The following is a 26,979-nucleotide window of genomic DNA, read 5'->3' as shown; positions in this document are numbered from 1 at the left end:
AACCACATGGTGGTTCATAACCATCTATGATGAGATCTGGTGCCCTCTTCTGGCATGCAAGCATACATGGAAGGAATGTTGTGTACATAATAAATAAATAAATAAATCTTTAAAAAAAAAGTTGCTGTGGTCATGGTGTCTCTTCACAGCAATCGAAACCCTAAGACAACTGCTTTTCAGATGAAATGATATCATTAGTTTGGACAGGAGCCAGATGTGGTGATTGTTGACCTGTAACCCCAACCATTTGGAGTCTGAACTAGGAGAATTGTGAGTTTGAGATCAATCTGGACTACATAACAAACTCTAGGACAACATTGGTTCGCAGCTAATCTCAACAAACAAACAACATAGGCCCTCCCCCCAACACACGCAGGCAACAAAAATAGTTCAGCCAAAATGTGTGTACCAAGGCACTTCGACCTGGCTCTTGTCCAAACAGATACTTCCCACTGAAGTTATTGGCAAGTGGTATTCTGGATAATTGACTGATTAGAAAATAATATTTGATAAAGGAGAGGTACAGCTTGCCGCTGTTGACTCGGGAAGTAGTAAATGTTATCTCACGGCTAACTGAATAAGCTCCAGTTCAAATAGAAGAAGACTTGGTGAGGTGAGCGAAACTATCCACATTGTTAGGGTTCCTTCTGTACAAAAGGCAGGTTTGCTGGGGACACCATTGCTGCTGCAGAAACCGGAAGAGACTGGTGTGGGCGTCCCCTCTGTCTGCTGTGGATACCATTAATGAGTAAAGAAACTGCCTTGGCCTGTAGATAGGGCAGAACTTAGATAGCCGGGGAAAATTAAATGGCATGCTGGGAAGAAGAAGGTGAAGTCAGAGAAACGCCATGGATCCACCGCCAGAGATGTGATGAAACTTTGCTGGTAGGCCATGACCTCATGGTGATACACAGATTAATGGAGATGGGTTAAATTAAGATGTAAGAGTTAGCCAATAAAAAGTTAGAGTTAATGGGCCAAACAGTGATTTAATTAATACGGTTTCTGTGTGATTATTTTGGTTCTGGGCAGCTGGGTCAAACAAGCAGCCCCCTCCTCCAACAAGAGACCTCATCTACTCCAGAACAGGAAGAGATCTCATCTACTCCAGAACAGGAAGAGGAGACCTCATCTGCTCCAGAACAGGAAGAGACCCCATCTACTCCAGAACAGGAAGAAACCCTATCTACTCCAGAACAGGAAGAGATCTCATCTGCTCCAGAACAGGAAGAGACCTCATCTACTCCAGAACAGGAAGAGACCCTATCTACTCCAGAACAGGAAGAGACCTCATCTACTCCAGAACAGGAAGAGACTTCATCTACTCCAGAACAGGAAGAGGAGACCTCATCTGCTCCAGAACAGGAAGAGATCTCATCTACTCCAGAACAGGAAAGATCTCATCTACTCCAGAACAGGAAGAGATCTCATCTACTCCAGAACAGGAAGAGATCTCATCTACTCCAGAACAGGAAGAGATCTCATCTACTCCAGAATAGGAAGAGACCTCATCTACTCCAGAACAGGAAGAGACCCTATCTACTCCAGAACAGGAAGAGACCTCATCTACTCCAGAACAGGAAGAGACCCCATCTACTCCAGAACAGGAAGAGACCCCATCTACTCCAGAACAGGAAGAGACCCTATCTACTCCAGAACAGGAAGAGACCCTATCTACTCCAGAACAGGAAGAGATCTCATCTACTCCAGAATAGAATAGATCTCATCTACTCCAGAACAGGAAGAGATCTCATCTACTCCAGAACAGGAAGAGGTCTCAACTACTCCAGAACAGAAAGACACCTCAACTACTCCAGAATAGGAAGAAACCTCACCTACTCCAGAACAGCTTATGATCACTGAGGTCACTGCAGAAATCCAAAAGTTCTTTTTTAACTAAAATAAAAAATAAACAACAGAATTATTTTTAAAAACCTAACTAAATTTAACTATTAAAATAGCACAGCCATGCCAAGAGTTCACTGACAGGCCACAAGCTGGCTGTGTGGAATGCGTTGTGAATCAGTGGTGTGTTTGTTTGTTCAAAGGTCAGGAGTCCAGGACAGCAGGATTCCTACGGTAGTGCCTCGGTGAACTCTCCTGGGAGCTCAACTAGTGAATTTACAGTGTATGAGACACTTATCCATACACTTGCATTCGTGTGTATGTGTGTGCGCGCGTGCGTGCGTGCATCCACACGCACACATACATACACATAATGAAGACTTGTTTTCAGGAAAAAACCAAGTTACCCGAGGTTAAGTTACCTGGAGTGTGGGTTGCACGTGAAGAAGCTACTTTTAAGGACAGAGACGATTTCTCTGACTCCCAGAGAAACAAGGAACTCTGCAGACAATAGAGTTTCCCCAGGCTCTAGAGGTGCAGCATATGTAGGCTCACGATAGTCCCAGCTGTGCTTCCCTAGGTAGAGGGCCTTGCTTGTTCAACATCCGAGGCCCAAGAAAACAGTGAAAGATAGGTCGGACCATTTTGTTAGCGGCTCTTCTGCCGGCCACTAAGGAAATATTGTGTATGTGGCGGCTGGAGAGGAGGCTCAGTGGTTAGAGCACCGGTTGCTCTTGCAGAGGGCCCCAGATGATCCCAGCACCGGTGTGACTGCTCACAATGGGCTGTCACTGCAGTCTGCAGGGATGTGACCTCTTTTACAGGCCTCCTCGGGTACTGGGAATGAAAGTGGTGCAAAGTCGCTTCCTTCACATTGACTGAGAGAATTCCCAAGGGGGCCAAGTCACAACAGGCTGGCGCTCAGTGGGGGGTGCTCCTCTTCCTTCAGAGAACCTTTTCTGGGCTCCCAGCTTGCCTCATGGATCATTTGCAGGGGGTGGGCGTGGGGGGAGGCATTAAATGTTCCAAGATTGTTCTAGCCACTTTCTCTAAGGTACTGGAAGATTCTCAGGAATCTGAAGAATTGGAGGCAGAGAAAACCAGCACTGACATTATTTTCCCCAATCACAGGAAGAAACTGAGTGGGCCAAGGCGGAGGGACTGTGAAGCACGGCCACTGTAGGCCATGCCCTGGAGGCAGAAGCCGCCCTCATGTCTCAGAGACACGATCAGAATTAGGATGCTTCCAGAGAGGTCTAGGCAAATCCTGGTCAGATGTAATTTCAGTCACTCATATTTCAAAACACGGCCTGTTTACCAGAGCAGGAGAGCTGCAGTTGCTCTCGTGTGCTGGTTTTGCACGTGACTTGAAGGAAGCCGCACCACAGGGCTGGGGAGACTGTTCTGTGGGGTGGTTGTTTTGGATCTGCCTCTAACCCCAGCTCTACAGACTCTTTCCACCATCTGTAAAGTCATATACTGATTTGCTTTGTTTGAAACAGGGTCTTTCTGTGTAGCCCTGGCTATCCTGGAACTCGCTATGTAGACCAGAATGGCTTCAAATTCAGAGATGCTCCTGTCTCTGCCTCTGAGTGCAGGGACTAAAGGTGTGTGCTAGCGTGCCAAGCCCATTAAATTGATTTTTACGGATCCTCACACTGTGGGATACATTACTTTTTAACTTTATTTTTTCTTAAGAGGAGATAGTCTTGTACTCTTCACTGGATTTCACAAAGGTACTAACCTTTCTTAGTACCTTAGTTTGTTTTCTGTAGCTATAACAAAACACCGGACGTTGGGTACTTCACAAGAACAGAGGTTTGTTGAACTTATTGTTCTGGAAGCTGAAAGCCCAAGAGCATGTCACTGAGCTTTTGTTTGGTGTCTGGTAGGGAATTTCTTGCTACATCTTGTCATGGCCCATAGAAAGGCAGAACAGACATGTCAGAGAAAGCTTGTTTTTGTAAGAGAAGCTCTTCCTCTATAACATTAATCCATCAATCCATGGATGCATTAATTCATGCAAGAAGGGTGCCCTCACCACCATCTCCAACTGCCATGAGGAATTTAGACATTGTCATTGTCTGAAATTTGAAGGGCACATTTAAACCACAGGTGGATGAGAAATTCAACCAAGTCAATGAGTTTTTTTCTCCCGCCTGTCATCCAAGCCTGGCCATTGTTAGGCGATGACTGGGCCTCGTCTTGGCCATGCTGGTCAGCATTTTAATCAGGTGGAAACTCTTCTTGGCTGTGACTGAAGAAGCCAAGCAGCAACTGGAATTTATGGAAGGTCATTCTCCTCGTTCCAAATTCTTTAACTTTCCCTATGCCCTTGGTCTCCGAGGAAGAAGTTCTCACCTTAGTAATATCCAGACTTCGTCTTTGGGCTCTACCCAGCATGCCTCAGGGTCAGTGACATAGTAAGCCAAGTAAGCGTGTCAGACAGCCTGGGGTCATCCCGGCTGCCTGACCTTGGGCGACAGGTCACCTCACCAAGCTTCTTCACCTTACTCCCCTGTAAGTGGGGCTGATGGCAGGGTCCACTTCATGAGATTATGGGGATTATGGGATTAGTATAGGAAAGAGATTCAGAATTCTTCTTGAGCTCTGGTCAGCCGGTTAAAAATTCTTCAGTGTTCAGTGTTCTCTTCCTCTGTATGTTCAGCTCAGCTGGAAAATCTGGGTGTTGTCCTCATGACCTTGAGGCTTAGCCTGTTTCTCTTGAGACTGTTTTACAGCAAGATTCTGCTCCTTTTCTTGGACCATGTCTCAAGGTCACTGGTGGGTCATATGTTGTCTGTTCAGTTCCCTTCTGTTTTCAAACCAAGGTGACTCAGGCCCTTCTTGACTCTTCAAGGTTTCCAATGGCTCGGGTCCCTGCCCTCAGGTTCTTCCCTGTTGCAAGGAGAGGCGACTTGTTTGTCCCGGCTGCCCGGCTAGCTTACACCTGAAATAACCACACAGAAACTGTATTAATTAAAACACTGCTTGGCCATTAGCTCTAACTTCTTATTGGCTAACTCTCACATATTCGTTTAACCCATTTTTATCTATCTGTGTTTCACCACAAGGTCGTGAAAAGTTTTAGCACATCTACCTCCAGCCATGGATCCATGGCATCCCTCTGACTCTGCTTTCTTTCTCCCAGAATTCAGTTCTGTCTTCTCCGCCTACCTAAGTTCTGCCCTATCAGCTAGGCCAAGGCAGTTTATTTATTCATTAACCAATGAAAGCAAGACACAGACAAAAGACACTCCTACACCACTTCCTGCTCTGTTCCCTCTGTGACCTGAGAGCTCTCAACAAGGCAGGCCTCAGCAGACCCCACAACTGTGCTCCCTCCAGCTGCAGTCCCTCTCAACAGGAGTGTCTCAGCCTCACTTCTTTTTGGTTCCCTGTGTCTGTTGCTCTGTTTCCCCTTCTCCCATTCTGGGCACATTTTAGGTTCCTTTGGCACCTGTCTATTTTGTGCAGATTTTTTTCCTTCCTTTCAACCTAACTTTTGTCTAGGGGAGCTGTGGAGCTCACCTGTTTATGCTTATCTGTTGGTGGAGTTTTTCTGTCCCAAAGCCTGCCTCAAATAATCACTCAGAGGCTAAAATTAATTACAAATGCTCAGCCCATAGCTCAGGCTTATTACTAACTAGCTCTTATAACTTCAGTTACCCATTTCTATTAATTTATGTATTGTCACATGGCTAATGGCTTTACCTGTCTTCCAGCAAGTCTTGTTCCCTCTGAGTCTCCTGGCGACTACTTTGACTCCTCCTTTCTTTATCCTAGCATTTTCTCTGTCTCAGGATGCCTTGCCAAATTGCTTCCTGCTCAGTTTATTGGCCAATCAGCTTTTTTTTTTAAATTAACAAGGAAAGCAACACATACTTACAGTGTACAGAAGGATTGCTCCACATCACTTGTTCTGAGCAGGTGACCTCTGGCAGATCATCACCAGGGACTCTGTCACATCATTACCAGGGAAAACATTCACTGCCTCCTGGGCTTCCTAACTGACCTTCTCAGTTCCCATTTAACAGCACATTTCAGTCTTCTGTTTACTCGTCTGTCTCTTCCAGGACGAGGTGAGGGGCAAAGGGCACATTCTGGGTCCCTGACACTTTGCTTTCTGGACAATGACAAGGGTCATAAAGTGAGAAACTGACAATTTATTATTTGGGTCACATCTGGGGCCCTCATAAGACAGGAGTTAACTCGCCCCCCAGGAAATAAAGGCAGGGCACATGGTGGATTGTGAGCTGGTCACAGGAAATAATTCAATCAATAGCCTACCAAACAAATGCAGCCAGTTGGGAGACAGAGTAGATGGAGTGGCCAGGACAAGTGATCACTCCCTCTGATTTGGTTGCGGAGAGACATAATCGGGTATGTGTCACTCCCTGGTTCAGCCTGCGAAGAGTTCAGAATGACCAGTCCCAATAAAGATCGTGCAGAGAAACGTTCTTCTAAGTCCCACTGTGAGTTGCATAAAAGCCACTAATCTCGCCGTCACTCTGGGAATCCTTTCTCACTGTCCCTCTGTAAATATGACTTCTTCTTGACCACCCCTTACCATTGTTCTTTGGTGGGAGCCAGCAGACTTGGCAGCCACTGGCTTGCGGTGCCTTTGGTGGCTGTTCATTGTCTGTACCCTAGCTGCCTGAGTTAGATTCCTCAAGAGCCGAGAAGGGCTCCTCAGAAGCCAGATTTGGCCACCCATCTCCAATTAAAGACATAATTTATAGGAAGGTAAGGCCTACCGGGCCAAAAGGAGTCATCCTGGAGTCTGCCTGGAGCTGTCAAAGGTCCTGTCTGTGCCTAGCCAATAAGAAGCGACCAAGTGGTATTTCCTGAGTGCCTAGCCAATGAGAGATGAGTGTGAAATGCCAGCTGTCCGCGGATCAGAACGCCTGGGTGCTGGGAGGGTGTATACGTGTTTCCTCACTGTTAAATAAATGAGTCTGATATAAACCTTCTGCCTGACTCCTGGCATCTGTGGTTGTTGATGCTGTGCCTTTTCACCCACTCCCCCGAGGAAGATGTTATCACCGAGCGATAACAATTATCTGTGAAAAGCAGAAAAAAAGAGACTTATTAGATGGGGCCACATTGGGAAGAACATGAAGGTCCAATGATCCCTTAGGACAGTAAGTAGTTCTCAACCTGCGGGCCTCCACCCCATTTGGAGTTTATCCTGCATATAAGATATTTACATTACAATTCATAACAGAAGCAAAATTAAAGTTGCGAAGTAGCAACGAAACACTTTGGTTTGGGGCGACCACAACTTGAAGAGCTGTAGGAAAGGCTCGCAGCATTAGGAAGGTTGAGGACCACTGTCTTAAGTCCATCTTCAGGGTCCCAGCACGAAGTTTGGGTTCAAACAGAAAATGAGGAGTAGAAGCCAAGCAACCCTAGTTAAAGTGTGGACCATCACCCCGCCACATCTTCACTCTAGTCTTTCCTGCAGGGTGGTCTGGTATGTCAGAACCGAGATTTCTCCAGGAGACAGGCTCCCCCGCTGGCTGGCAGCAGGCTCCCAGTCTTTTTGTTCTTTCTGCATGAGATTCGTGGAGGCAAGTCCAATGCCTTGGAGACCATTGTTTCAATAGTCTGATAGGCAAAGGGAAGGGCCCAAGCATCTCTTTAGAATATCTTAATTCCTGACTGGAAAGTTACAAGGCTTTAAGGAAACAAGACAGCTTTGTGATGTCCCAGTGCTGAAGGTGCTTGTTCAGATGGGGTCTCCCTATGCAGTGCTGGCTGTCCTGTTACTCATGATGTAGACCAGGCAACCCCGAGAGGAGGTGGGCGCTGTGTCAACGACCCTGTCTGTGGCTCGACACTTTTGAGCATGTGCTTTCCCCAAGCTCACTAACCCACTCCCAGTCTCAGGGGCGGCTTTTCTTAACAAACAACACTCTTTTGTGGTCTTGCTATAGAACCCTGGTACAGCTCTTTGTCCTGGGGCACAGTAACTCGGAAACTTCAGCCCGTGACCCTTGAACCCAGATCCACACCGCACGCCACTCTTACCATTCCAGAGGTCACAGCCTTGGAACCACCCAATCTTTAATTCTGAGCCTCCAATACTGTGATATAAGGAAACATTTCCCCCCATAAGTTTGCGCCTAAGATTCATTATACTAACACATTATACTAACTAACACAAAGCTGACCAGCGCACCTGCCCAACACAGAGAGGAAAGTCACCTTCCTACAGACTCCAGCTGTTGCCCAAGTACGCCTGTGTGGGGAGGGAAACCACCACCTCCTCTAACTATGGTGTTTATGGCCTACTCATTTAGCTTCTAGGCACAGCCAATATTGCTGAATCAGAACAAGTCTAGAGATTTATTTTTAGGTAAAAAGATCTTTAATGGCCCTCTAAAATTATTAGCGTAGCCATAGTAATGAGCAAGACAAAAACCCAAACCCTCGACCTTTGACTTCTGGAAAGATTGACTTGGATCCCAGAGATTAGAAACGAGAGTGGGGGGAGGGGTGGAGCGGCTTGCCTACGTCACTGTGTAATCAGTCCTCGCATTGCTTTGTTTACCTATGTTTGGGGTTTTGAGACAGGGTGTCTGCTTTGCAGCACACACTGGTTGTGAACTTAGCCTCTCGAATACGTGGGTTACATGCATGCAACTTCACATCTAGATCTCATGCTGGGCATTATTCATGATTCACACATCTGTCTTCTTTGAGGGAGAGGACCTTTGATCCAGAGAGACACCTGAGCTACTCTTTAGTATCTTAAATGCAGGGAAAGCACGTACATGGTAAGTACCGCAAAGTTACGGCCGTCATATCAGCGGGGTGAACGTTCGTTCACCACATTGCTCTGCTGACCATCCTCTGTTCTCATGCTGTGTTTTGAGAAATGGCTCACTGGGTAATGATGCAAATGGAAGTTGTTTTGCATGTGTGTGTGTGTGTGTGTATGTGTGTGTTTGTGTGTGTGTGTATTTGTGTGTGTGGATGACTTTGGGTATTATTTCTCAAGCACTGTATTATTATTATTATTATTGAGACAGGGTCTCTTATTAGCGTGGAGCTCTCTGAATTCAGGACCTTCTGCTGGCAAGCATTTTACCAACTGGACCACCCCGACTCCCCAGCCCCCCACCCCCATTCAAGAGTTACTTTTTTTTTGTTTGTTTGTTTGTTTTTTTTTTTTGGTTTTTCGAGACAGGGTTTCTCTGTAGCTTTAGCCTGTGGAACTAGCTCTTGTAGACCAGGCTGGCCTCGAACTCACAGAGATCTGCCTGCCTCTGCCTCCCGAGTACTGGGATTCTTTAATGCACTACCGCCACCCGAGTTGCATTTTTAAGATTCAAACTGAACACTTGTGGCATTATGTTTGGATTCCAGGCAGGAAGATACACAGCTGGACAGACCTGGATCCATCATCTCTGGTTCTGGGCTGAGGATGGGTGTGTGCCCTAAGCTTGACCAGGTGGAATATTGCCTAGGTATATATATATATATTTATATATATATATATATAATTAAAATATAAATAAATATAAATAAAATATATATATTTTATATAATATATATAATATTTATAAAATAAAATTTATAAAATATATATATAATATTTATAAAATAAAATTTATAAAATAAATATAAATAAAATATAATATATAATATATATATTATATATATATATAAATATATATATATTTAAATTTTTTATTATTATAAAGATTTACTTATTATATATTCAGTATTCTCAGTACTCTGCCTGCTGGCCAGAAGAGGGCACCAGATCTCATTACAGATGGTTGTGAGCCACCATGTGGTTGCTGGGAATTGAACTCAGGACCTTTGGAAGAGCAGCCAGTGCTCTTAACCTCTGAGCCATCGCTCCAGCCCCTGCCTAGGTATATTTTAGAAGCAGAAGCTAGAGGAAGGGAGAAGACTGTTTCTACTCTCTTTGATTCTAGGAAAATGCAAAGGACTCTTAAGTGGCTGTGGCTCTTGCTTTGGGTGGGAGAGGCGGCTGCGAGAAGGCAGTCAGTCAGCAGAAAAGAGCCGCTGAGCGGGAGGGACAAAGACGGGGGGGGGGGGGGGGGGGGGGAGGTCTTTGATGGGTTTGATTGGCTCCCATTGCTCACATGGCTTCTTTCTCCAGAAGTCTGGCTTCAGGAAAGAAGACAGTTTCCCCCTTTGTTGCTTTGGAAGCTAATGTTTTGCCACTAATGGTGGCTAGGGTTCTAACACAGGTGGATTTTGTTTTGCTTTGTTAGCCTAGCAAGTTTGGCCAGGGTGTCTTCTCTATGCTAGAACACAGGAGAGGTCCTATTATCTCTGTGAGCAGATATCTCTAAGCATGTTTTGTGTTTATTTCCCTCAAGTTCTACTTTGGCATTCACCATGTGTTACTTATTAAATGGTAAATTGGAAAAACCAAGGTAGAGACTCAGAGCCAACGGCAGGGTCAACTTCCTCCAGCTCCCAGGTTGTCTTTAACTGGGAAGTAATGTAGTTATATTGGAATCTCAAAAAAATAAAAGAAATAATTTAAAAAAAATGAGTTAAGTCAGACATGGGGGCAATAGACCTGTAATCCTGGTACACAGGAGCTCAAAGCAGGTAGAGAGGTGACCAGAGCTGACCCCTACTGCCCTGATATTTCAGACTAATAGGGTGAACTGTGTTCTGGAGATTTAGACAAATTTGAAGAGTAGAAAGAGGACATAGTTCCAGCTTTAAACCTGTGGGCTGGGATAGCTGGCTCAAGCACTGGATGAAGTCTCCAAGGGAGAGCGTGATTTTAAGTTTCATTGATTTGGCAAAGTCAGTCTGTCAATATTGGGTGGGAATAGGAATAATGAGATTTTTGTTCAGTTTTGTTCTGGGTTTTGGAAGAGATATTGTAGAATTCTTTGGTCTTAACTAAATGAGTGGAGATTGGAACTAGGAAAGGAAGACATTGGCCAAAGGTATCAGTTTCTTCTATCTATCTATCTATCTATCTATCTATCTATCTATCTATCTATCTATCTATCATTCATCTATCTATCTACATACATACATATCTATCTATCTATCAATCTATAAATCTATCATTTTTCCTTTTATTGAAAATAGACCTTTTCCTCACAAAATATATCCTGATTATGGTTTCTCCTCTCTTCATTCCTTCCAGTTCCTCCCCACTCCTCTTCCATTCAGATCCATCCTGGCTCTGTCTCTCATTAAGAAACAGACTTCTAAGGGATGATAATAGAATAAAATAATAAGATGAAGCAAAAATCAATACACCAGAATTGGACAAAACAAACAAGCAGAAGGAAAAGAGACCAAGAGAAGACATAAGAAGCAAAGACCTTGTCTGCACACTCAGGACTACCATAAGAAAACTAAACTGGAAGCCGTAATAAATATGCAAAGGATCTGCAGGTTTAAAAGAGAGGAGAAAAATATAAGTAAAATAAAATAAAAATAATAAGACTTTTTTAAATGAAGAACTCTAAAAGACATTATGAATCAAGGAAGCTCCAAAGAGAGGGTTGAGTTAATTTTCTGTTGACCATCTACTGCTGGGCCTATTGCCTACCCTTAAGAATAGTTTGTTTCTTCAGTAAGACTCCCTTGGAGGAAAGTAAATTTTCAAATTTTCACTTGCAAGTGGTTATCAATTGGAGATATCCTCTGGGTTGGAGATGGGGGCATGTGTCCCCTTCTTTCATTTCTAGGACCCCATGTGGTATAGACCCATGCAGGCCCTGTGCATGCTGCCTCAGTTTCTGTGAGTTTATATGTGCATTAGTGCATCAATCATGTTGGTTTAGAGGGCCTTTTTTTGTGTGTTCTCCCTGCCCTCTGGCTTTTGAACTGTTTCACCTTCTCTTCCACAGGCTCCCTGAGTCCTGAGGGAAGGAGTTTGATGGAGACATCCCTGTTCTGATGTCTCTCACCCTCTGTATGTCTGGCTATGGCTTTAGTTTTTGTTGTTTGATGTTTGTTTTATTTGATTAGAACAGTAGTATTTGGTTTTACCCTAGATCCCTGAGCTAAATAGTCTCAGGTTCTTGGTCATCTGAGCGATGTTGGGTATGGGTTTCATCTCACAAAGTGGGTCTTAAGTCAAATCAGATATTGATTGGCTACTCCCATAAGCTTTATGCTACACTTGCGTTAGCATATCTGCAGTCAAGACACCATTGTAGATCAAAGGGTTTATGACTGGGTTGGTATAGACAAAAGCTTCTGTCTTGCCTTGTCCCACAGTCATTCGGTCTCAAAAAAACACACAGGGGCTTATGTTAATTATAAACTGTTTGGCCAATTGCTTAGGCTTATTACTAACTAGCTCTTACAACTTAAATTAACCCATAATTCTTATCTGTTTAGCAACATGACTTGGTACATTTTCTCAGTAAGGCATTCTTATCTTGCTTCCTCTGCATCTGGCTGGTGACTGGGTCTCTGCCTTTCCTCTTCCCAGAATTCTTCTGAGGGTGTCAGGTTTTGGAGTTACGGTTATGAGCTCCCATATGGGTGATGGGAATTGAGCAGTCAGTGCTTTTAACTGCTGAACCGTCTCCCCAGCCTCTCATTTCGTTTTCTAACAGCTGAGTATACACCATTGTATACATGTACCATATTTTCTTTATCCATTCTTCTGTTGAGGGACATCTAGGTTGTTTCCAGTTTCTGGCTGTTACAAATAAAGCCCAAGAGAAGTAGAGCTGGATCTTGCTGTAGATCGATTCCTATCTTCCTGAGGAACCAGCGTTTCACAGAGTTTGTACCAGTTTACACTTCCACAAGCAATGAGTGAGTTTAATGATGCAAAGATGTGTTGCATTCTTTTATGTTGCATTTTGCTAACTCTGTGAAGCTGTGTTACCTTACCTACCTAAAATACCTGATTGGTTAAATAAAGAGCTGAAGGGCCAATAACTAGGCAGGAGAAAGGACAGGCAGGGCAGGCAGGCAGAGAAAATAAATAGAAGAAAAAATGTGGGAAGAGAGTGTTGAGGAATGGGAAAGGAAGGAGGACATATGGCTGTCACCCAGCTACACAGCAAACCACAGAGTAAGAAGTAAAGAACAGTATATAGAATAGAAAAAGGTAAAAATCCCAGAAGCATAAAGATAATTTAAGAAAAGTTGGCTATAAATAAGTAAAGCTAAGGCCAACCATTCATAAGAAAGAATAAGTCTCCATGTGATTATTTTGGAGGTGGGTGGTGGCACCCATCTAAGGAGCAAAGAGAAAAAAAAACCCAAAAAAACCAACAAATAAAAAAGAACTACAAACCAACTCTTGTTTCTTTGGTTGTTTTTATTGTTTTTATTTTTGTTTCTATTTTATTGATTTTAGTCTTGAATTTGATTATTTCTTGCTGTCTACGCTTTTGAGTGTGATCTTTTTCTTTTGGTTCTAGAGCATTCAGGTGTGCTGTATAAGTTGCTAGTATAAGATCTCTCCAATTTTTTAAATGTAGGTTCTTAGTGCTGTGAGTTTGCCTCTTGGAACAGCCTCCATTTTGTCCCATAAATGTAGGTATGCTACATATTCATTTTCGTTCACTTCTAGAAAGTCTTTATTTTCTGTCTTGACCCCTTTCTTTTGGTGTTGCTGAGTAGAGAGTGTTTCAGTTTCCATGAGTTTGTAACTTTTCCATTGTTTCTGGTGTTGGTATTGGGGTTTTATACATGGTGGTCAGCTAGGATGCAGGATATTTCAGTTTCTTTGTATTCAGTCTCCTGTTGAGACTTCCTTTGTGTCTAAGTGTGTGATCAGCTTTGGAGAAAGTTCCATGAGGCTCTGAGAAGAAGGTATATTCTTTTGTGTTTAGGTAAAATGTTCTTTATATATGTTAGAGTCATTTGATTTATCACTGCAGTGAGCTTCAGCATTTTGCTGCTTACTTTTTGTCTGGATGACCTGTCTATTGGCAAGAGTTGGGTAGTGAAGTCTCCCACTGCCAGTGTGTGAGGGTCAATATGTGGTCTAAGCTGTTCAAGTGTTTCTTTTACAAACTTCAGTTCCCTTGCACTTGGTGCACAGATGTATTGCAATGAATTACAATGTCCCCTTGGTGGAGTATCCTTCCATATCTCTTCTGATTACTTTTGGTTTGAAGTTTATTTTGTCATATGTTTAATTCATTTGCTTATAATATCTTTTTCCAACCCTTTTCACCCTGAAGTGTTGTCTGTCCTTGATGTTTCTTGGATGCAGCAGAAGGATGAATCCTGTTTTTGTATCCATTCTGTTAGTCTGTGTTTTTTTTTTTTTTTTCTCTTGAAATTGAGACCATTGATATTGGGAGATATCCATAAACTGTGTTTGCTGATTCCTGTTATTTTGCTGTTGTATTGCTGTTGTAGTAGTGTGTGTGTGTGTGTGTGTGTGTGTGTGTATTTCGATTAGAGTTTTCCTTGTAGTACCCTCTGAAGGACTGGATTTGTAGACAGATTCTGCTTAACTTTGGTCTTATTGTGCAATGTCCTACTTTCTCCATCTATTGTGATTGACAGTTTTGCTGGTTATAGTAGCCTGGGCTGGTGGTATCTGTGGTCTCTTAGCGTCAGTAGAACATCTGTCCAGGACTTTCTGTACTTCAGAGTCTCCACTGAGAAGTCAGGTGTTATTCTGTTTATTATGTCTTCGTAGATTTCTTTATGGGATTTATTCGTTTCCTCTTTAAGGACTGTCGTAGTTTGAAAGTAATTGGCCCCCATAATCTCTAGGGAGTGGCAATACTGGGAATTGCGGCTTTGTTGGAGTGGGTATGGCCTTCTTGGAGGAAGCATGTCGCTGTGGGGGGCAGACTTTGAGATTTCCTATGCTCAGGATACCGCCTAGTGTTTCAGTCAACTTTTCTGTTGCCTGCAAGATGCAGGATTCTCAGCTCTTCCAGCACTAGCAAGTCTGCCCGCATGCCGCCATGCCCCCACCCTCTGGAACTGTAAGAGAGCCTCCCCAAGTCAATGTTTTCTTTATAAGAGTTGTTGTGGTCATGCTGGCTCTTCACAGCAATAACAAATCCTAACTCAGATAAGGACCACTATTATATTCATAAAAGCTATTTTATGGCCTTTGTTTTGTGCGTCAAATATGTTGCAATACTCAAGGCCTGCTGTGGGGTGAGGCTGGGGGATCCGAACTGAAGCAGAGGAAGGCGATGTGAGAGTCTGCAGTGAGGCTACCAGTTCTCTGGCCAGAGAGGCCTGCAGAGGGAATGCCTGCTGAGGTTGGGGGCGGGGATAAAATGGTGAGCAGAGTGAAGGATGGTTAGCGGGAGATCCATGTGATCCGTTGGAGATGGGGACAGAGAGGAAGTGGAGACCGAGGAGGTACCTGGCCTGTTAGAGGAGGCGGGGATTGGCCTTGGAGGAGCAGAGGGAGAGGTGAAGATCTGCAATTAGCCTACCTGCTTCTCTCCCTTGTCGGTTTTTTTGGTTTTTCATGACAGGGTTTTCTCTGCGCTCTGGCTGTCCTGGAACTCACTTTGTAGACCAGGCTGGCCTTGAACTCACAGAGACTGACTGCCTCTGTCTCGCAGCTGGGAATACAAGAGTGTGCCATCCCCCCACCCCCCATTCTATAGCCATTTCTTAACCAAAACTCTTAGTTAAAGCAGAAAGAAAGGGAGACTCAGTCTGCTCGGAAACAGTTTTACATGGCAGAGGGAGTGACAGCTTTGGGTAATGGTTTTACTTGTGAATGCTAAAGACGTTTGTAACTGGAAGTTGTCTTGTGAGTACAAGCCTGCTGTTTTCCCACTAACGATCCTGGTTGGCCCGTTCTGTAACACGGTGCAGTGATGGCTCAGCAGCTTCTGTAACTTTGAAGTGCTGGGTGTCAAGGATCCCTTGGCGTCAGTCACTGCAGCAACCGGTCTGTCTACTCTGTGAACATCAGTGATTTCTCTTGGTGGCAAGGTCACAGGTGCTGTGATACAGGGTGGTTTGTTGTCCATATTCCTGGTGGAAGGAGTTACTAAGTTTCAGTCAGAGGTTGGTGAGAATGTGCTTTTTTTTTTTTTTTCCTCACTGGCGTCCAGGAACCTGTGGGGCAGAAGGCGATGTCTGTTTTGGTCAAGGCCAGGACTTTTTGAAGTTTTCTGCTTCCAACCCCTACCCCTGGGAAATGTTTGTGTGACCTTGGGCTTATGAATACATAAAATAGGTTTGCAAATAAAATATGGATTGTTAATAAATCATATGGAAACTTATTTTAAAACAATTCTTTGCTATCATATAATTTACTATTTATAAGAGAGGAAAGAAAATTGTATACTAATGAGATGACGTGCTTTGCTTGTTTTTTGGTTGAGAAGTAAGTCTTGCCTGAGTATTTGTTACTGTAGGATGCTCAATGCCTTCTGCATTTTCCAGTGTTGATCTGTATTTTGATTTTATAATCATCAATGCCAAGGAAGCCACGAGGTGTTTCAGGCAGGGTTTGCTAGGATAGTGTGTGGACACAGCTTGGGCCATGCACAGCAAACCCTCGAGTTGTTTGGAACCCAGGTGGCTGGGAAGATGCAACAGGGCCGCAGAAACACTGCAGATTCATTGCATGTTTGAGACTGAGTCAAATTTTGGTTGTTGCTCAGAAATGTTTCACTGTTGCCATTTTCCCCCCCCGAACTTCAGTTATGTGACCCCCATGCAAGAGACAGGGATCTAGGCTGACCTATTCTCACACTTTTCTGCACGACCCACTACATCCCCATCGAATGCGTGTACTTGGTCCAAATCGCCATCCACTCTGTAACCACGTCAGCATCTGCAGAATGTACGTTTCCTGTCACCCACCCTGCTAGTCGCTCCCTCCTCAGCTGTCTGCCCTTGCTGTTAGCACAGAGGCCTGGGTCTCAGCTGTGTGGGCCCCTTCCTGTGTTGTGACCTCCCCCTTCTCCTCCACGGGGCTTTTACATGTTTGCTACTTGAAATGTTTCCCACACCGTCTTCAGGGGTTAGCTATTTGGGAAGTCTTCCAGGTCTTTTCGGATCAGGGCCACTCCTCAGATCTGCGGTTGCGCTACTTTGTGTCATTCATTGGTTGAGTAACGTCTATCGACTCAACAGCTGAAGCACGCAGAAGAAAGGGTCCCATGCCACAGGCAGGACAGCGCTTGACAGAGAGTAAAGGCTCATTAAATATTTGAGTGAAGAAACGAACTAGTTATTAATCCTAACAAGCATTTAGAAACAGAAAATCCACTGATGGAGTAGGGGTTAGGAGGAAGAATGTTAGAGGCTGGGAGGTTAATCCGGGTTGTCAATGTTACGGGATTGGGGACCGGGTAGAAAACGGGTAAAGCATGTTCCTACATGGATCAGAGAGGAGGTTTCCTGAGACAGTTGGAGTGTATGTAGGTCGGTGAGCTGAGTAGAGAAGACCTACCCTGAACGGGGCGGAACTGTCTAGCAGTCTGGGCACCTGGAGAGAAGGACAGCCGAGAAGAAGGGGGTCCAGAGTGCAGGCCTGCTCCTGTTGCACGGCACCGCATGGCACTCCGAGTTCTTCAGCCTTTGGAAAGCACCGCATCGGTGCCTCCCCAGGGTCTCCCACACCTTCAGCCTCCAGCTGAGGCTGCATCTTTGTTTTTTCTTGTTCTGGGGCTTCTGGCTTTTCCCACTGAGTAGTTCCTGCCTTTCCTGGCTCTCCTCCAGTCCTCAGACAGCCACTGTGGTACATCCTCAGCTTCTGAATATGTGAACCAACCTGGTAAATCCCATCTTATTTGGTGGATTCTGTTGGTTCTATTCCTCTGTGGAATCCTGACTCACATACGACAGCAGGGCCAGTGATTGGCCCTCCTTTAGGGCAGAGGCTAAGCAAGCCAGGAAGTAGGAAAAAGGGTTTACCCTGAATTGATGTCTTTCAGTGTAACAGCAAAAGGGAACTCTTCCTGCACTAACGAGCCCCAAGAACACCGCTGTGTTACAGGAGAGAGTGACTTACGTGTCTAAGGTCATCTCCAAATATGAAGAAAAGGTTAAGCTACATTATTGATAGTCACATACTTAAACGTTACAAAAAATGACTTGAAAAAGCTACTTGGAAAATAAATATATAAGTTCTTATCATGGTACTGCACATGTGCTTATGTGTATACACATGCTTGTTTCCTGGAAATACATTATTTGATGTCAACATGTAGATATTTGTCATTATATTTAAAGCACCCTTTTAACAATATAGCTGGGAGATGAAATTTTCCGTGGGTTGATGATATCGGGAAAGAACGATATTAATCAGGCCACATTATGGGCGATTTCCTCCTAACTAGTTCCTCTGTTCTGTGATTCCCACCTCCAGCCAGACGTGATGCAGATGTAGCCCCCCGTGGAGAAGGCAGTTGTAAGGATGTGTGGTAGAGGTCCAACCTCCATAGCTAAGAAATGCTCCACGGTCACACTGGCTTGCGTGACATCATGGTAAGCGCCTGTCACATTCAGGGTTTGGCAGCAGATGCCAGGTGGAAGTCAAGCCATCACCGCGGCGACAGCATCCGTCTTCCTGTCCTCCGTAAATAAATGATTACTGACACCAGACTGCTATATGAGAACTCTTTTTGGGGGTGGGGAGAATATATAGCTATTTGTGCTGGGTTGGCACAAAATAGAGCGCCTTTTCCCTGATCCCTACAGGAAAAAGTGAGTCACTAAGCAGCTATTCTACGCTTCAAATATGAGGCAAAGCTTGGAGCATTCATTCCCAAGAAACTGTTGCCACATGGTATTCCATGTTTGTGAGCACCCCAGAACCTTGTCCAGGGCTTAGACTGAACATCAAGTTAGCTGGTTGGCTTCTGTCCGCGTTGGCTGAGTTTCAGCCTCTTAAAGCCAAAGCACACAAAAACCCTCCCTTGTGTGGGTCCAGTTGACGAGCCCAGTGTGGAAAAGCCATTGCCGGGCCAGCTGGGGCGAAGGGCTTGGTCTGCAGCCATCGGTGACTCATCGGGGCATTTTCATTCCCTCTTTTTCACTGGGCATGGACCCAGTGGCCCAAAGCAGGGCCTATGAAGCTGTCACAGCCTGTCGTATCCAAGTGACTTGAGATCCTTTGGCCCGGGACCATTGAAATGATAGACTATGGCCGTCTTCCCTGGGAACGCCCATGTAATGCCTGTTCAGGGAGCACTTCATTCACATGTGAGACTCCTGCAATTGTGGCTGGAAATTATGTATTGCTCCTACACAGGGGTTCTGCTCCTATCTAAACGAGTCCCTCGTACTCTACGGACGGGTCTGCACACCTATATCTAAACTGTGTGCAGTATGACTGGCCATGGAATCACAGTACAAAATGTTTGATGAAAAGCTACTCAGATTTCAAAAGAAAAAGAAGTTATCATTTTGCTTATAGTAATTTCTTTTATGAAGAACTGAGAAGAATTAGTGTGTGCAATGAGCTTTAGACTGGAGATTTATTACAGTACCTGTATCTTAGGTCTGTTGGTGAGAATACTAATGTCCGATGGAGACCAAAGACGGAGCTATCAATCAGGTTATTATGCTTCATTTTTATTGGGTAATTTCAGAGATTATAAATAATCTTTCTTATTTCTGTGTCATTGAGTTAAATATATACCAAATTTAAGACAAAAACTCAAAACAAAAATCCAAAAAAGACTAAAAGACTAGCGTTGACCTAGGAGATCTCATTCTAATCAAATATAAAACACAGGAAAATTCTTTATAAAATTAAAGTTCTCACTGGGTATGGAGGCACATGCCTTTAATCCCAGCAGAGACAGGTAAAATCCTGAATTTGAGACCAACTTGGTCTACAAAGCAAGTTCCAGGACGATCAGGGTTGCATGGAGAAACTCTGTCTCCAAAAGCCAAACCAAACTAAGAAAAAAACAAAACAAGCAAGCAAGCAACAACAAACACCCCCAAAACAAAATCAAAAAGCAAAGTAACCCTCCCCCCCCAGAAAAAAACAAAGAAAAATGAAATTCAAGTTCTAACATGTCGAAGAACTGGCTGGGGATTAAGGAAGCGCTTCTGTTCTAGGTACACAGTCCACTCAAGTTCATCACAAATGGCCAGAGTGGGAACTTCAAAATCTCCACGACAAGAATAAAATTAAACTTTAGTCGCCTTTTCTTCTTTAGACATGCTCTCATATTGCCCAGTCTGGCCTTGAACTCTTGGTCCTCCTGCCTGTACCTTCTAGGGTGTTGGAATTCCATAAAAGTGCCATTACACACACAGGCTTTTCTGTACTCTAGGGTGTGTATAAAGTAACAGAACCTGTGTTTTAGACTGTTTATCTTTTAGTTGGAATAAGAAATTAAAGAGTTGTTTAGGGACCATTTCTTGGAAGGAAGGATACAGATGTTTCAAATTGTGGGATGAACTGAGTCTCCAAAAATTGGAAGAAAGATTTTTTTCCCCCCAACTACACAGACATTTTAAAAGATTAATGACATCATTTCAAGAGTCAGTAAGACTTTCGTGGGCTGGAGAGATGGCTCAGCGGTTATGAGCACTTTTTATTCTTGTTAGCATGTGGGTTCGATGTCAGCACCCACATGTTGGGTCACAACTGCCAAAACCTCAGTCACAGAATGCACATGATACAGAAAACACTCTTTCTGTAGCAAACAGTCGCACATAAAATACAAAGCCTAAACTAAACATTTTCAGTAGATTTTGCTGAGCGAAAGTATTTTCATTCAAAAAGTTGGCTTATCTGTGGTTTGAAATACACAACATAGAAAGAGGTGGGTTCTGAATTGGAGTTCATATCACTAATTTATGAGAGTGGTGTGGCTGGCAATGATTTAGTATGTCTTGTAGGGCCTCTGTCAAAAGCAAGCCTTCGTTCCACACCTCTGGTTTTGAAATGCATTTCCCCTCAGCAATTATGAAGCCAGAAATGACTCTTTGCACCTGGTTCATGGTGCCTTTTACTGCTCACAGTGTTCCGTGAATGTAACACCCGGGGGTTTGGATGAGTTGGGTGAGTGCTTTATTTCTGCTCCGCACATCCTGAGATAGCGCGTGTAAATGGGTCTCCATTTTCCAAAGCTGACTGAGCACTGTGAAGGGATTTGTGGTCCCTGTAGAAAAGGTATTATAAAGCAGGGGAAGAAAAATGGGAAATACAAAAGGCTCAGCGAAAATTCCCCAAACAGCACAACAAAAAGATTTTCTGTAGTCATGGAGAGCCCTTTCGCACCCCAAATCCCATTTGAATGGCAGTCCCCACCTCATGAATAACGAGTGGAGAGCTGGCTACAGATAAAATGCCGATGCACGAGGTCCCATCTGTCGTTTGCTTGTTTAACTTCTCAGGTAGGGTCTGGATTCTTGCGGGAGCTTTGCACCTCCTCCTCCTGCTCTCCAGGAGCTCAGCATCCCATCTGGTGTTTTTCTCCTCAGTTAGTGATGTCTGCACCTCACACTCATCTGAGACCAGAGTCTAGAAGGTTAGACTGGACAGGGGATGCTGTGGACCACACCATTTGTTCAGACTCCATGAAATCACCTAATACACTCTCACTTTGGGCTTTGCTCATTAGGCTGCGGTCTCTTTATTCTTCCTGCTCTCCTCCCTCTACCTCATAAAGAGTTCTAGATTTATCGTAGGATGACACTAGGCTTTGCTGATTTTCTTAATCTTTTTTTTCTGTTTCTTTCCACTCTGTGCTTATACTTTTATCATTCTTGTTTTTTATTCAGTGTTCAAATGAGATGCTTAGCTTACTAACCCCCCCCCCCCCCGACAGGGTTTCTCTGTGTAGCTTTTTGGGAGCCTGTCTCAGAACTTATTTTGTAGACTGCGCTGGCCTCGAACTCACAGAGATCCATCCACCTGCCTCTGCCTCCCAAGCGCCGGGATTAAAGGTGTGTGCCACCACCACCTAGTTGGTTTTAAAAATCTCCCAATACTGTCAGTGATGGATTATGTATCTCTCTGTGTGTTGCAGCATCGGTGAGGTTCGATACGCTGGGTTTTCATCGCTTTAGGCAGAAATCCATGCTTTTTGAGTTGTGGTGTTGGGAACGGAACCCAGTGCCTTGTGCACAAGTGTGTTCCAATGAGCTATGGCCCCATCCCTTAGCTTTCTGTCACTGGCATCTGATCTCATACCATCCAAATGTCCTATGATCAGAAAACATGTTCTTTTTGATACTGGGTTTTGAATGTTTGTCCATGTGCTTGTTGGCTTAGAATTGTGGCAGTTTTTTTTAAAAAATATGTTCTCTGTATGTGCTTGGGAAGAAATATGCATCCCTTAATTGTTGGATCTGGGATTCTAGTCTCATTTGTCGGCATCCTACCAATCTGTTAACTCATCCTTATATGTTTGGGGTCTTCTGAGCCATCTTCATATTGTCTCACTTACAAGGTGCTTCAGAAAGTTGTGTGCATGTGTGCTTGGGCTCTCACAGGGGTTCCCTGGCTTCTCTGAACTTGGACCAGTGGGGGATGCTGGAATGAGACTGGGAATCCTTAGAGAGGTCCGAGTCTGAAGTCCTCAGCTCCTTCCCAGTGGCCTTTTGCCAAGGTCTGAAATCCTTTAAGGTCTGGGAATTCAGAGCTGGTCTCATGGATACATCACTGCTTACAGTTATGTGGTCATGTCTAGAGGTCACCTGTCACGTCTGGAGGTCACCTGCTGGGTCCTTAGACTTTTCCAGAAAGCCCAATCTGCTGTGAGACAATGGTCTGTACCCTGCCACTTGTATTTTAATGAAATGCTGATTGACCAGTAGCTAGGCAGGAAGTGTAGGCGAGGTGACCAGGCAGGAAGCAGAGGCAGGGCAATAAAAACAGGAGAATTCTGGGAAGAGGAAAGACACAGTCTGTAATTGTCACCCAGACACAGAGGAAGCAAGATGAGAATGCCTCCCTGATAAAAGGTACCAAGCCACGTGGCTGACACAGACAAGATTTATGGGTTACTGTAAGATATAAGAATTAGTTAATAAGAAGCCTGAGCTAATAGGCCTACCAGTTTATAATTAATGTAGACCTTTGTGTGTTTCTTTGGAACTGAATGGCTGCGGGACTGGGCTGGACAGAAACTTCTGTCAATACCAATCTTTTGAGTGTTTTCATAAAGTCACCCACCCGTGACAAGCTCAATGGAGGCCCAAGTCTCAATAGTTTACCCTGAGGCAATACCTGGCCCTGATATAGACCACAAACTGAGACTATCCAGGCACCATCCAGAAACAGACCATCGGAAGGAAATTCCTAACATTCCAACCATTGTAGATAGGATCACCTGCCAGCACACACCCATAGCTTCTCACCAGGACACCCCTAGACAAATGTCAGCCAATCAGGGGTCCTAAACCTTAGAAATCCCTCACCCACCACCTTTGCTGCTATAAAAACCCAACACTAACTGAGCTTGGGTTTTCCGACCACTCCAATACGATGGACACATGGAGAGTCAGAGTTTGCAAACTTGTATAAGCATAAAGGCTCTTTGCTTTTACATACAGGACTCAGTCTCCTACTTGGTTTTTGGGGGGACTCTGTGATCTGGGCATAACACTCAGGTGTGGCACCTCTATCTGCTGAGGGATTTCCTACCTTTCTCACAGGCCTCTTACTTAAGAAGGAACTTTGAGCACTTCTTGAGTAATGAGAGGAAATTACCCTGAAATTCCCTCATCTAACTCCAGGGAGACATCTAACTTCCCAGAAAGACAGTTAACATCTGATCACCCAGGGTTAGTCTGCTGGAAAACCTGCTGAAAGTCAGACATTAGCTTCGAGGGACTGTTACAAGACAGTGTCTGTCCCTTTGGCCACTAATTTCTAGGTAGATATATCTCTATCATTACTGTTAGAAATTAAAATTTGGAAAGATTAAAGTGTTACTTAATGTTAGTCCATTTATTTAATAAGTTATTTAGGAATAAGCATAAACCCTTTAACATAGCATTTTAATGCTTTAGAGATTTATGAAACTAATGTAAAGTGTATTACTGTTTGATGATTCATGTCTTAGTTTGTTCTACCATACCTGAATACCTGGATTCTCACATCTGTTTCTGTGTAGGCAGATTTTTCTTTGGACCACCAGCTCACAAAAAATGACACAGAGACTTATCATTACATGAAAGTTTGGCCTTATCTTAGCTTCTAGCTTTTATAACTTAAATTAATCCATATTTTTAAATATGTTCTTCCATGTGCCCATTACCTCAGCTTCATTTTGTCCACCTCATTCCTCTGCATCTGGTTGGCAATTTCCTTTTCTTCTTCTCAGAGCTCTCTCTGTCCGCCTGTGTCTACTGTCCAACTGTTGACCATTTAGTCATTTTATCAAACCAATCACAGTGACACATGTTCACACAGTATAAAGGAATATTCCACAACATTTCCCCCTTTTGTTCAAATAAAAAGAAAGATTTTAACTCTAACATAATAAAAATATAAGCAATAAGAACAATTATCAGGTAAGAATTATATTCACAATGTCTAGTCCATTGTACTTGGCATATTATGTATCTTATTTTGATGAATTTAAAGCTTTATGCCTAACCCATTTTTATCATAACTTGTATTACCATCTTAAGACGATCTTTTTAGACCTCACACCATTTTCTTAGGTAAATAACTTAGCTTTTATGTCTCTCAACCTTATAAACTTTACATTTCTTATGCAAGTTTCTTTTCTGAATTGGGTAAGAAGGAAAACGGTAAAACTATAACCATCTCATCTTTAACTCCATCAGAAACCTGAGAAGGATATAATATTACCTAAGTAAATAGAAAGCAACTTCCAAAACCATAGAAATGACAGAGACATCTGTCATGCCTAGATATAATCACCCAAGATTCCTCTGCAGCTTTGGGGCACCCATCTTCAACCTACAGGCCTAGAATATCTGACAGACTTCTGTGAAGCAGGAATTTTGAAGGATTGTCCTATCTTATCTTGGCAAAGTTTGGCCATTGCCTTTTTTGGTATCTTGCTCATCCAATTTGGAGATCATGCTGTCAGCAGTTGAAGCAAGGACAGTTTCTTGCCCAGATGGCTAGTTTTGCCACACAGAAAGAAAACTCTATGTGGAAGTTCTTCAATGCCCATCATCCTTTTTTGAAGTAAATTGGTGCTGCCAGGAGTAGATGTGTCTTACTATCATAAAAACTTTTCTATTAAACCATTTTAAATGCCATATTCTTTAGGTCTTTGAAATAGCCTGCATGAAGACCACCTGTATATCTTTGTTTGACCTTGAAGACATACTCAACATGACTACAAGTTTGATTGTTATAGGTGACTAACTACTAACCTACATTTCTTTATTATCCTAAATAATTTGTAATAATAACTTTCAAGGCCTAAAAATTTACATTACATTGTTAAATGAACTGTATAGGTACAACACCTTAAATAAGAGTAGAAATGTATGTACAGTATGTTCTAACAAAACTAACCTTAAATTTATATCAATATACAAAATTCTATACCAATGTAAAATATTTGAGACTAGTGATTGATCAAAAGTAGACTCAACAATCTACCCCTTTATCTCATTATTTCTATAATATATCCCCCCTTTTCTCCTTTAGGAAAGAGATCCTCAAATCTAATCTTTTTTTCGCTTTCTCCCTGACCATTGCCAATAACAATTTGTAACCAACCCCCCAAATGATGACAAACAACCATAACCCACTGAATGACCAAAAACCACCTACCCCACCTCTTGGGAATGTAGATGTTGTGTTCTCTAGACTGCTTCTTGTTGCCTGGGTCAATGGCATCTTTGGGGACCCTGAGAAAATTAGGATAATGGTTAAGTCCTGGGAGAGTTAGCTGCAACATTTATTGTCTAGTCTCTGAGCAATGGGAAAGAGCAAGGCTTATCTACAGTCCTGGCTGGAATAGTCTGTGAGGCTGGACCTTCTCAGCCAATGGCCTTGAAGCTGTGCTGGATGCAGAACTCTGAGGAAGCTGCAACAGAGGCACTCCGAGGCTGGATCACCTGGTCCCCTTCCTCTGAAAACACAAACTTCCAAAGGTAACATACATATCTGCATTAGTGCAAGTATGGAGTGTGCATTGTACACAAGTCAGTCAAAGATGATCTTTTTTTTTGTATTATGTTTGAGCAGGTAAAATATACATAACCTGTCTTGTAATTTTTTAGGATTTTTTCTTTTTGTCTGTAGCCAGGATTTTCAGGGGTTCTCTATCAACCTTGAATGAATCCACAGCCTTTTGGAAACTCTTCCCCAATGTAGTATATTCTTGACTTCGATTTTGAAGAGAGTTTAAAAATATATTGATTGGTTTAATTTCGCAGCTTTTATAATCCAGTGTCTCTCAGCAGCTATTTCTCTTCTCAACAATCAAAAAATTTAAAGTCAACAAAATACTTTATAGGATCCAGACTCTATGTGTATTTTCCATCTTTACGTGGATTATCCTTTTTATATTGTTTTATTCTCTCCTTAAAGACTATATCTTACTATTTATAAACTGTTTAATTTTTTCATGACTGTTTATACCCATTTCCTTTTCTTTTTTAAGCCTACGCACATTTTAAAAAACACACTGTAACCTGTTTAGAGATTTTTTTTTCCATCTGCATCTGTCTTTACTGAGCATCTGTAGCATTCTCTGATCTTGTGAGACAAATCTCACACTGCTTCGTCGGCCATCACGTGGTTCAGCTTAGCACATGGTGCTGGAGGCTGGTTCCAGCCACAGGCAGCAGCTGGTAGCCACGCCTCTGTTTGCCTCTGAGCACCAGCCTACCTGACAGACTGAAGGACTAAGAAGCTACATCAGGCTCCTTGTCCAGAACTTGCCCTAACTTCCTTAGGCCCTGTGTTTGAATATTCAAGCCTCCATGTTGGATGCCACATGTAGGCGAACTTTTCTTTGGGCTGCCAGCTCACAAAAAAATGATGCAGAGACTTATTATTAATTAATGGAAGCTCGGCCTTAGCTTAGGCTTGTTTCTAACTAGCTCTTATGACTTAAATTAACCCATATTTTTAAATCTATACTCTTCCATGCGCCTGCTGCCTCATCTTCGTTTTGCCTGCTTTCTTTGCATTTGACAGGCAACTCCCCTTTCTTCTTCCCAGAGCAGCCCCACCTATACCTCCTGCCTAGCTATTGGCTGTTTAGCTCTTTATTAAACCAATCACAGTGACACATC

General features: G+C 43.3%; 1 long non-coding RNA gene across 2 annotated transcripts in view; it reads left to right on the top strand.

The window, feature by feature from the left end:
- The first annotated feature begins 8,427 nt into the window (after positions 1 to 8,427).
- The window catches only part of LOC125395019 (uncharacterized), a 54,338-nt gene continuing 35,786 nt past the window's right edge, over positions 8,428 to 26,979 (top strand). For both annotated transcript variants that reach the window (XR_014998809.2, XR_014998806.2), the window contains exon 1: positions 8,428 to 8,627. This is a non-coding gene — a long non-coding RNA (uncharacterized LOC125395019). The remainder of the gene's footprint in view (positions 8,628 to 26,979) is intronic.

Source organism: Myodes glareolus, chromosome 21, assembly GCF_982192425.1.
Source record: "Myodes glareolus chromosome 21, mMyoGla1.1, whole genome shotgun sequence".
NCBI lineage: Eukaryota > Metazoa > Chordata > Mammalia > Rodentia > Cricetidae > Myodes > Myodes glareolus.
The sequence above is the reverse complement of the archived record's forward strand: the minus strand, read 5'-3'. Positions and strand labels throughout refer to the sequence as shown.